The sequence below is a fragment of the Anabrus simplex genome, chromosome 3 (assembly GCF_040414725.1).
Source record: "Anabrus simplex isolate iqAnaSimp1 chromosome 3, ASM4041472v1, whole genome shotgun sequence".
NCBI lineage: Eukaryota > Metazoa > Arthropoda > Insecta > Orthoptera > Tettigoniidae > Anabrus > Anabrus simplex.
In genome coordinates this window covers 264,885,205-264,897,963 of record NC_090267.1, presented here as the reverse complement: position 1 = coordinate 264,897,963, position 12,759 = coordinate 264,885,205, and the positions used below count along the sequence as shown (strand labels likewise).

Sequence of the window (12,759 nt, the reverse complement as noted above, 5' to 3'; positions counted from 1 at the left end):
ACTTCATGAAAGATGCAGGTATCAACCATATGAATTGGGCAGGTAATTCACCAGATATCAGCTGTATGCTGTTCTTGATTGTCCACAACCACAGTTATCCCCAGACCTCATTGAGAGGCCCAGGTGGAATGGGACCTTCCTTCCTCAATATGACATTAATGTACCGAATGCAAGCGTGCAACAGTGTGTCAAACCAAACAATGCGAGAGGAGGCCATACTCGGTACTAAGGCATAATAACGAAGTGATAACGATCACTGAAAAAATAAAAAATTGTGACCTTTTCTTTATTACTGTTTTATTTGCCTTAGATTTGGAAAGGAAAACATTTTGAAAATGAAAATTTACATTTCCAGGTTGTATCTCTTTTTGATACATTAACACACATTCTGTAACTTTTTATTGTGTTGCGTCTTTGATATTCCAACTTTTCTTGCAGTGTGTATATATGAAATAGTCTTTCTCTCTGTACTTCTTTAATATAACCACACAGTACAAAGCATGTCAGGTTCAGTTTAATGTTTATGAAATAATAGCATTATGTATGTATGTTCAGTCTTCAGCCCTGAGGCTGGTTGGATCCTCAATAGCTCCGCCATCAGCTGTCATAGATGACCTAGGAATTACTGAAGAGATGTACTAGGGAAATGAGGAGTGATGTAGTTTCCCGTTGCTTTCCTCACCAAGCCAGAAGTTGCTATTACATATCAGTCTGCCAAGCCCACTGAAATGCATGCACTAACCGACCCTATGAGCAACATTTTCACACCATTCATAGCAGGGACTGGCTGCAGGAGTGGCATTACTAGCATCACTCATACCTCAGTCACTTTCATATTGTCAAAGCCAAGTATAAGGCAGACACAGATCAATGAAAGTAACAAAATTGCTCTAGCCTATACCAGAAGACATAGTCCACTGTAAACACTAGGTCCTGCCAGCAAAGGCAAATAATAGCATTAATTTTTTAATATTGAATAGCAAAGATGATATTAAAAATTGCATTATTTTAAGAAATAGCATTTATTATCTATAACCTGTTGAAAAAATGGAAGAGTATGTATTAAAGCTGAAACAGGTTCCACGAAGGATATTCCAGGAATCATAAATGAACAAAGTTAGAAAAGCGGTTAATGTAACATCAGACCATTACTTATCACTTATCACAGATTAAGATGAATTTCATACCCAGACGTAAAACGCATACCTGTGGCAATAGAGTGCCAAAAATTGACTGTGAATTACTCATCCTAGAAAAGAGGGAAGAATACAGGAAAAAGCTATAGGTGCCAAAAAATTGGAATGAAGTGACAAAAAATCTGCAGGAGCCAGCAGTTAAATTAGCACCTACGAAACGTTGAAGCAAGCATGCATGGTGGAATGCAGAATGCGAAAATGCAATCAAAGGATGATTTGAGGCCTGGAAATCATGGAACGAGAATAAGACTGTGACATATTTGGAAAAATCATGAGAAATAAGGAAACAAACACACCAAACATTGCGAAGAGTCAGAAGAGAACACCTTACGGCAGAAGTCAAAGAAATGGATGAGAACTTCAAGAAAAACAATACCAGATTATTCCATAGGGCTTTTAAAAATAGAATCAAAGGCTATATAGCACAGCCTGCATTTCAAGATTCAGATGGGTCTCTTGCCCTGAACAATAAAGATAACTGTGAGATCCTTGGAAAGTACTTTGAAGACCTCCTTAACTGTTGCCACGGTAAAAATTGGAGATTGAGGACACAATCCAGAACCCAGATTCCAAACCACCAGACGAGGAAGAGGTACGGGAAGTAATAAACTCCCTAAAGGACAACAAAGCATCTGGTGAAGATGGAGTACCAGAAGACTGGCTAGTAGCATTAATACACCCGCTACATAAAAAGGGACCGAAAACAGACGCCAACAACTACCGAGGAATATCACTTTTGTCAATCACGTACAAGATTTTTTCTAAACTTCTATTGAACAGACTGACACCGCAAATTGACCACAAGTTGGGAGAGTATCAGGGTGGCTTCAGGAGAGGGCACTCTTGCCAGGATCAAATCTTGAGTCTAAAAATGATAATCAAATATTACAATGCGCGGCCGAAGAACATCTTCATATCTTTCGTTGACTTTCGAAAAGCATACAATTCATTAGATAGACACATTGATGGACATTTTAAGAGAATATGGCATCGATCAAAAAACACTCAACATTCTTAGGTTAACAAACCCCATATCCAAAGTGAAATTTCGAGGAGAGATCAGCAAACCCTTCTAGATAAAAACAGGTCTGAGACAGGGTGACAGCTTATCACCAATACTGTTCAACGTGGTTCTATAGAAGGTCATGAAAACACTGTGGAAACAATGTCTCAGGTGCTGTAATAGGTAGTAAAAATAAACATGTCAAACCCAAGTGTTTGGCCTTTGCTCATGATTTGGCACTCTTCGCTGAGACAGAACAGGAAGCAATAACACAGATAAGTGAACTACAAGAGAGAGAGCTGAGAAAACAGGTTTAAAATTCTCCGTCACAAAAACAGAGATGACTAGCTGATGTACCCGTGCTTCGCTACGGAATTCTACATTGTATACAGAATTCTAGGTTAGGTAGTGTACACTTGAGCAAAACTGTATTAAATTGCACAGCTCTTAACGTTACCCTGGAAACGCGACTGAGAAATCACCAAACGTCTTTTCTCATATGAAAACTGCGTTAGGGAATTTTCATTGTAATAGTAACCCACTTGCCTACCATCAGTCACAATCAGGTTGGGGAACTGCATTATAATGGCAGATACTCACTCTCCGCCTGCCTTTTTACATCCTCAGAAAGACTGTCTTAGTGGTTTTCCCTATTGACATGAACATAGGTCATTACGATGACGTCAGTAGGAATGGCGCGAGTAAAAGCAACAATTTCACATGAAATAATCAAATGAAGAACCACACATTTTCTCACTTAACGAACAGTACAACACTGCCGATCTAACAGTCCAAATTTCCAGAGCTGGAATGACCAGGCTGCAGACAATCGTGATCCGTGAACACACTTAGTTTTTTCGGAGGGGGTGGGGTCAAATAGTGGAGAGTCCCAGGGCAAATACTATGCCCTCTTACTAATCTGTTTCCTCGGCGTACCCGATGAGTCGGAAAATCTCAATTCACTACACTGGTGGCAGAAGAATCTATCTGACTTGGAGGCAATTTTTTCCTCCAAGCCACAGGAGAAACCCCCTCTTCACTGCTAATTTTGAATAAAATGACTGTAGGATTTAATGAACTGTATGTGGAAGAAGCTCTTTTAAGAAACGGCTCCTTTCACGGTTGAATTTCATGAATTGTGGTGCTATAATTTGGAATATGCCTAAAGACCAGGCCATACTACTACTACTACTACTACTACTACTACTACTACTACTACTACTACTACTACTACTACTACTACTACTACTACTACTACTACTACTACTACTAAGTGAGCCACTGGCTTAAGAGTGCCCACTGCTCATTCAAAACAGCGCCTCAGGCGAGGGATCGAATAGCTGAAATACTATGATGGACCAGTGAGTTAACGTACCAGCAGTACGGTGTAAGAAAATGTATGAACCAAAGGAATGACATGCTAAAGAAGAAAGTTTTTTAACTCCCCAGCTATTTCAATTAAATTGAAATAACAAACAACGTAGTTCAACCTATTCAATACAAGTAAATAGGAAATGTAGTGTTACATTCTTATTTAATTATAAACAGAAGCGGTATCGGTTTCGACCCCAATCCGGGTCATCATCAGCCGAATAAAAATGTAAAAACAGTGCATAGGTAAATAAGAAATTAAAGAATGAGTCTTTCACAAAAACAGTTCAAGAAGCTATATAAGATAATGGGGATTAGCACTGTGCGTTTTTAAATTGTAAAATCTAGAAGTAGTAGGTCAGTCACTTATGTATAGTAAGGCGCAATCTTCTGGATAGTAGCACAACACACGCAAAGTTCGGCACTGTGTCTCAAAATGTTTATGAGAAGAGGTGAACAGTTACGTGAGCCAGTCTGCATATACTATCAGGCGCTAAGTCACAACAAATTTAATAAATATGAAGTCCCAAAATTGTGTAGAAGTCGAAGACAAGTCGTTTGATTGAAGCGAAATGCTAGCTCCTGAAGATCTGCACAACATACTCAATATCCGGTACTGTACTTTCAAATGCTGACGGAATTCGGTGAATAGCTTAATGATCCAGCCTGTAATTGTTTCAGTTGCAAAAATGTATCTATATATATAAAATAAGAGTTTTTGTCTGTACATTGCTCAGAATTTAAAAAGGATGGTATTTCTGTATCAGTCGTGCCCACGGTAAGAAGGAAATGCACTTTTTACTTTTCCGTAATTTCTGTCTGTATGTATGTATGTATGTATGTACACGCATCACGAGAAAACGGCTCAAGAGAATTTAATGAAAATCGGTATGCAAAGTCGAGAATAAGTCGCTACAATCTAGGCCATAAATAATTTTATTCACGTTGACTGAAATGGTAGTTTAGGGGAAGGCCTAAAATTTTGTTCTCAAATATTTGTTATTAATGGTCTTAACAAAAATCAGTAGGGGAAGTCGGAGAAGAAGTCGCTACAATTGTATTCACGCTGAGAAAAATGATAGTTTAGGGGAAGGCCTACAATGATATTCTCAAATATTTATGGTATTAATGGTCCTATCTTAATGAAAATTGGTATGCAAAGTCGGGGAATAAATCGCTATAATCTAGGCCATAAATAATTTTATTCACGCCGAACGAAATGGTAGGGGAAGGCCTAAAATTTAATTCCCAAGTAATTGTTATTAGTGGTCGTATCGATAAATACTACATAACTAATTTCCGATCATTTATGTCTTATACATTGTTACCATACCGGCTATTATCAGAGATATTCATGAATTTGGATTTTTGTTACTACTGTAAATCTTTATCAGCGCCGAATCACGAGAAAATGGGTAAACAGGATTTAATGAAAGTCGATATGTAAAGTCGGAGTATAAGGAACTACAGTCTACGCTATAAATAATTTTATAAGACGCCCTAATATCACAGAGTCTAAAGAAAACTAAACATGATGGCCCACAGTATAGAAAGCTCATAAAATTGATCAACAATAACATTACATTGACCATTGTTTTTTGTGATGTACTTTGTCTTTTGTTGCCACTCATCTCCGATAGATAGGATTACTGCTGTGTACCGAGTATTTGGACTGTTAGATCCGCACCATAGTAATGTTCGTTAAAGTGAGGAAATGTGCAATTTTTCATTGATCGAGTAATTTATATGATAACATTTTTTAATCGCTACATTCCTGCTGACGTTTTTGTCACGACCTATGTTGACTTAAGTTAGGAAAACCACAAAGTCAGTCTTTCTGAGAATCCCGTAGCGAAGCACGGGTACATGAGCTAGTATATATATATATAATACAATTTAATATAATTGAAGTATGTAACTAGGATCTTGTAGATTCTTTAGAACAATCAATCAAACGACTCGTCTTCGACTTTTACACAATTATGGGACTTCATATTTATTAAATTGTGTTGTGACTTCGCACCTGATAGTATATGCAGGCTGGCTCACTTAACTGTTCACCTCTTGATTCACAATTAAGTAGTTATTTATTTTCCACCTAGTCGATACAATGATTGCTTAAGGCAATTTTTAATGGTCAAAAGTGGTACATGTTTCGTATATTATCAACATCTTCAGCCACATAACACTGTTTAGATGAAAAATATATTACTTTGTCAATTTATATATTATTTATATATTACTTTGTCAATTTATATATTTTTCATTTAAACAGTGTTGTGTGGCTGAAGATGTTGATAATATACGAAACATTTACCACTTTTGACTAAAAATTGCCTTAAGCAATCATTGTATCGACTAGGTAGAAAATAAATAAATACTTAATTGTGAATCTATTGAAGTGCGATACGGACCATGAAGCTGATTTTATGTAATGTTCACCTCTTCTCGTAAACATTTTGAGACACAGTGCCGAAATTTGCATGTGTCGTGCTACTATCCTGAAGATTGCACCTTACTTCATATAAGCGACTGACCTTCTACTTCTTCTAGATTTTACGATTTAAAATCGCGCAGTGCTAATCCCCATTATCTTATATTGCTTCTTCAACTGTTTTTTGTGAAAGACTCATCCTTTAATTTCTTATTTACCTTTGCATTGTTTTTACATTTTTATTCAGCTGATGATGACCCAGATTAAGGTCGAAACTGGTACCGTTTCTGCTTATAATTAAATAAGAATGTAACACTATATTTCTTATTTACTTGTATTGAATAGGTTGAACTATGTTATTTGTTATTTCAATTTAATTATGATACAGTTCAACACGGAACACCATGAAATTTTTATCTTTAAATACCCAGCTATTTTCCGCCAATATTCAGTCAGGCTGTTATACTCAGTACGCAGCAGTAATCCCATCTATCGGAGTTGAGCAGCAGCATAAGAGACAAAAGAGAAAAGAACATAACCACAAACAATGGTCAATGTAATGTTATTGTTGATCAATGTTATGAGCTTTCTGTATTGTAGGCCTTCACATTTAGTTTTCTTTCGACGCTGTGATATTAGGACGTTTTACAAAATTATTTATAGCGTAGACCATAGGCCTAGTTCCTTAACTCCGGCTTTACATAACGATTGTCATTAAATTCTGTTTGCCCATTTTCTCGTGACTTGGCACTCAAATGGACTTAGCAATAAAAATCTGAATTTATGAATATCTCTGTTATCATATCCGGTACAGTGAAATGTATAAGACATAAATAATCAAAAATGTAATACTATATAACTTTAGTAATGTAGTATTTGTCGATAGGACCACTAATACACAAATATTTGAGAATTCAATTTTAGGCCTTCCCCTAAACTACCATTTTGCTCAGCGTGAATAAGATTATTTATGGCCTAGATTGTAGCGACTTATTTTCCGGCCAGTACATACCGATTTTCATTAAATTATCTTCAGCCGTTTTCTCGTGATGCTTGTACATGCATACAGACAGACAGAAATTACGGAAAATTAAAAGGTGCATTTCCTTGCTACTGTGGACACGACCGATACAGAAATGCTATACTTTTTAAATTTTGAGCAATGTATAGACAAAACTCTTATTTTGTATGTATAGATGAGCACGGACAGGATATGTGAAAAGAACAATGAAGACGAAATATGCCGAAGTGAAGGTCACAAAGCAATTTAAATACCTGGGAAAGATTATCAGTAGCAACGGGATGGATAAAGAGGCCATGGACAATAGGAGACTGAAATTGGAAAGGCTAAACACTGCCAGCAAAGCCATTTACAACAAAAATCTTACCATTAATGCCAAACTAAGACATTATGATGCTGTGGTAAAACCAGTGATTCTGTATGGAATGGAAACAGCAACACTAACGAACCTGGAAAAACTACTAAAGATTGAAAGGAGAATATCAAGCAGGATTTATGGCCCAAGGGTGGTAGATGGAAATTACATATTACGATCAAATAAGGAGATATACAAAAGAAAAAAGACCTGGAAACAACAATAAGGAAAAGTTGGCTGCAATTCTATGGACACATGGTCAGAATGGATCCAGCAAGGTTAAATAAACAAATTTTTAACACATTGCTGACCGGATGCTTGAGCTTGTCACATACCCTGTGGACCGGACATTTTTCTACTAACCATGCTAGGGTGCACTTGATTATAAAGACGTTAATAAATATTAAACCAGTCAATATTTTATCTTTAAAGTTGGTATGGGTACTCTCCAATGCCCCTAATAATTGTGGATCTGCCTTTACAAAACCATATTCAGCGTCAATTCCTAAAACATCATTAATGTTTACATCGTTGTCGTCGTCAGAATCACTTGAATAATTAAGTACACTAGGTATATTACGGCCAGTAGAGGCTTGAATATCACTTCCGCTATCACTCTCACATTCAGTTTCCACTAATTCATTAGACTATTTCCATTTGAACGATCATCGGCATATAATTCTTCCAAAATATCGTCGTCAGCTAACACCGTATTCCGCGGGCGCTCCATCTTGTCATTGACTGAACCGGCAGGAAGAAAGTCGACGTTTCGAAACTAAATCAAAGAATAAAAGAGGCCGTGAATAAAAGAAAAGTGGCAGATATACATCTACGATTTATTCTACTCAATGTGCACGTCCGAAATAGTTCAAGATATGGTCAAGAGATGTCACGGGAAGACCGAAAACAATGTCGTGAATAAAACCGAGATTTCTCGAGGCCCGTCACCTACCGCTGGCGAGCGTACTACAAGATTTCTCGGGGCCCGTCACCCATGTGTTAAAGGGCCAAGGGGGATATACCAAGCAGATGAAGGAAGAACTCAAGAGGTTAGGAATTGCAGATGAAGAATGTCGTGATAAAGACCAATTCGGGAAAAGACTTTCCAACATAAAAATTCTTGTGGAAGAAAAGAAAGAGCGCAGAGGAGGAAGATGGACTGAAGAGAAAAGAGTGCAACTTTCTGAAAGAATGAAGGCACTGTGGAGAAAGAGGAAGGAAGAAGGGACGATAAGAAGGTAGTGAAGTGGTATTGGCGTCGTCCTAAGTTTGGCCGGTTCGCAAGAAAGAAAGAAAGAAAGAAAGAAAGAAAAAGAACAAGGGGAGTGTGTATTTGAGGATCTTCAAAAGTCAGAAGTATTTAGTCAGCAGTATGTAAAGATTTGAGGTGATTAATACTAAAGAAGTATTAAACTTTACCTATGACAACATTAACATTTACAGTAAGATACAAAAGTTGAAAACTAGAAAAGCAGCTGGAATTGATAAGGTTTCGGGGGATATACTAAAGACAATGGCTTGGGACATAGTACCATATCTGAAGTACTTATTTGATTATTGTTTGTATGAAGGAACTATACCAAATGAATGGAGAGTTGCTGTAGTAGCCCCTGTGTATAAAGGAAAGGGTAGTACAGTATTACCCCACATTTACGTTACCGGCTTTTACATTTTCCCGTCTTTTACAACATTTTTTGTTGGTCTCCTGAGATTTCCTATGCTTACAATGTACTAAAATTCTCAAATTTACGTTTGCGACATTTTATGCTTCCCGCCGTTCGAGAGGAAATTTTTTAGGTAAAATGGCGTCGCAACTAACCTGAAACTCTTTGAGTAACCATGGCATGACAACCAAATCAAACAACCATGGTCTATAATAACTCTTAAAACTCTCAGTATTGAACCTCCGCTTGATCAACGCAGCGCATTCTTTGATATCAGGTGTTTTCCACAACATCCTGAACCTTATTTTCAAATCTGACTAGTTGAATTAACTCTAAATCTCACATACACACAAACTTTCCACCATAATCCTATGACTTTTGAATGCAAGTAAACACGCACCCAATACAAATCAAAAACACATATAATACCGCACATACAGTATCTGGGTAATGGCAAAATGCAGAGCCCAACAAAACCGCAAAGGAGAAGAAGGAGAAGGAGATACCAGGTTTTGCTTTATTGCTAAGTACATTATAAGTCATAAGAAGGAGACGTTATCAAGTGATTCAGTGTTTGTCTTGCCAGAGTTCGTTATTTCACGGTTATTGTTTTAGACTTCCGTTTGTTGTTGGAGTTGTTTAAGTTATTGTCACTGATTCGTCACATTTATTTTTGTTGTTTGTTACGTTTTTTGTTCTTGTGTGAGTTGAGCAGTCAAAGTGAATTGCCACGATCTTCCTTTCCCGTTGTGTGTATTTGTTAATCCTTCTCTGTTATTGCTTTATTGTTTTCCTGCTAATAATGGGAAAAAAGAAGGAAAGAAAACATTTCATTAAGGATTTGAAAGTTCGAATATTAGAAAAGGTTGCTTCGTACCGCGGAACACGTGTTTCATTGGCACGCGAATTAGAGCTTCCTGTATCCACGCTGAATACAATTGTGAAAAACAGAGAAAGCATTACATCAAGTGCTTCTGCATGTGGACCAAACTCAAACAAAAAAAGGAAGAATGTGTCATACTGCAATTACGAGAAAATTGAAAAAATTGTAAAAAGTTGGTTTGAAACTTCATGGGCCGCAGGCATTCCAATTAATGGTGTGCTCTTAAGGGAAAAGGCGCTTAAAGTGACAAACATTCTTGGCATTGAAAATTTCAGCGCATCCAATGGCTGGATCGACTGATTTAGGAAAAGTTATAACCGAAGAATCTAATGCAGTTAGTGATGAAACTGTGGAAGAATGGATCGATTGAAGATTGCAGGAGCTGACCAAGGATTACGAACCCAGAAACATTTTTAACCTAGATGAAACTGGTCTGTTTTTCAGTGTGTTGCCCAACAAGACTTTGGCATTCAAAGGAGATAAATGCTATGGTGGGAAACACAGCAAGATGAGGCTCACAGTGATGTTGGGAGCGAATGCTGATGGCTCTGAGAAGCTCCACCGCTATGTGGTAGGGAAATCTAAATAGCCTCATTGCTTCAAGAATGTGCTATCATTACCTACTGCCTACGATGCCAACCATAAAGCTTGGATGACCTCAGATCTTTCCCGACAGCAGTTAATTGCTCTGGATTCAAACATGGGTGCGCAAAATAGGAAGATCCTTCTTTTCATCGACCATCGTCCTGCACATCCCATGGATGTTAATTTGAGAAATGTGCAGTTAGAATTTCTGCCTGCTAACTGTGCAAGCAAGCTACAACCTTTAGATTTAGGGGTTATTCACTCCTTTAAAGTCACTTTATAGGAAGAACCTGGTTCAGCAAATTTTATTCCTATTCTGGAAAGGATCCATCATCATTTAAAGTTTCAATCCTGGATGCGCTTCACTTCATTGCAAAATCTTGGAAAGCCGTGAAGCAGACTACCATCTTAAATTGTTTCTTGAAAGCAGGATTTTTCAAGAATCATCCTGAATCTCAGCTGCCATAATTAGAAGAAGAAGAAGAAGAAGAAGAAGAAGAAGAAGAAGAAGAAGAAGAAGAAGAAGAAGAACTGCTATGTGATGTATGGAGAATTTTACAGTCAGACTGCACTACTGAAGATTTTCTTTGGGTAAATGATTCTGTGATCTCTGCAGAGGAAAGAAGTGTGGAGGAGTTGGTTGCTGAGTAAACAGCAGTCGAGTCTCCCACCAGTGACAGTGATGAAGCAGAGAAAGACAGTGAATTGATGCCTACCAGTGCTGATGCAAGTGCAGTAGTGGATGTTTTAGACAGGTATCTGTCGTCTGTAGAGGGGGATGAAAATAATTTTCATAACCTTTATGAGGTTGAAAAACAAATAGAGGTCATAAGAAATAAGAAGTGTAAACAGAGATCAATTCTGGACTATTTTGATAGGAAGCAGTGATTGTGTAGTTTTACATCATAAATTTGTGTTAATGTAAATACAGATACAATAGTAGCAATTAAAATGTTTCTTCATTCAGAGAAAGTATTGCATCTTAGATAATTCTATAACCATACAGTTAATACAGTACAGTAGTTAACTTACATGGACCTTTATTTGAGGCAAGTACAGGAAATCGATTGAGATTGAAATACTCTATAAATTAATAATATGCATTTGTGTAACATTTACCTAATTTTCCAGAGAATTTTTATGTATACCTGTACAAGATGTTTCACCCCTTTTACATTTTCCCCCCTTTTACACCAGTATTCCTTGGGCCCTTGAAAAGTGTAAAAGGGGGGTAATACTATAGACATAAAGCTTTCAATTACAGGCCAGTGAGTTTGACATGCGTTGCATGTAAGCTTTGGGAAAGCATTCTTTCTGATTATATAGGACATGTTTGCAAAATTAATAACTGGTTTGATAGAAGGCAGTTTGGGTTTAGGAAAGGTTATTCCACTGAAGCTCAACTTGTAGGATTCCAGCAAGATATAGCAGATATCCTGGATTCAAAAGGTCAATTGGACTGTATCGCGATTAACCTATCTAAGGCATTTGATGGGGTAGATCATGGGAGACTACTGGTAAAAATGAGTGCAATTAGACTAGACAAAAGAGTGAGTGAATAGGTAGCTATGTTTCGAGAAAATAGAACTCAGAGAATTAGAGTAGGTGAATCTTTATCTGTCTCTGTAATAATTAAGAGGGGAATTCCTCAAGGCAGTTTTATTGGACCTTTGTTTTCTTATATATATATCAGTGATGCGTGTAAAGAAGTGGAATCAGAGATAAGGCTTTTTGCAGATGATGTTATTCTGTACAGAGTAATAAATAAGTTATAGGATTGTGAGCAACTGCAAAATGACGTCGATAATGTTGTGAGATGGACAATAGACAATGGTATGATGATAAATGGGGTTAGAAGTGAGGTTGTGAGTTTCACAAATAGGAAAATTCCTCTCAGTTTTAATTACTGCATTGATGAGGTAAAAGTTCCCTGTGGGGATCATTGTAAATACCTAGGTCTTAATATCAGGAAAGATCTTCATTGGGGTAATCACATATATATATGATTGTAAATAAAGGGTACAGATCTCTGCACATGGTTATGAGGGTATTTAGGGGTTGTAGTAAGAATGTAAAGGAGAGGGCTTATAAGTCTCTGGTAAGACCCCATCTAGAGTATGGTTCCAGTGTATGGGACCCTCACCAGGATTACTTGATTCAAGAACTGGAAAAAATCCAAAGAAAAGCAGCTCGATTTTTCCTGGGTGATTACCGACAAAAGAGTAGCGTTACAAAAATGTTGCAAAG

General features: G+C 37.3%; 1 protein-coding gene across 1 annotated transcript in view; it reads left to right on the top strand.

Annotated features, from left to right (window-relative positions):
• Window positions 1-12,759, top strand: part of msl-3 (male-specific lethal 3) — a 222,170-nt gene that overhangs the window by 130,610 nt on the left and 78,801 nt on the right. The window lies entirely within an intron of this gene.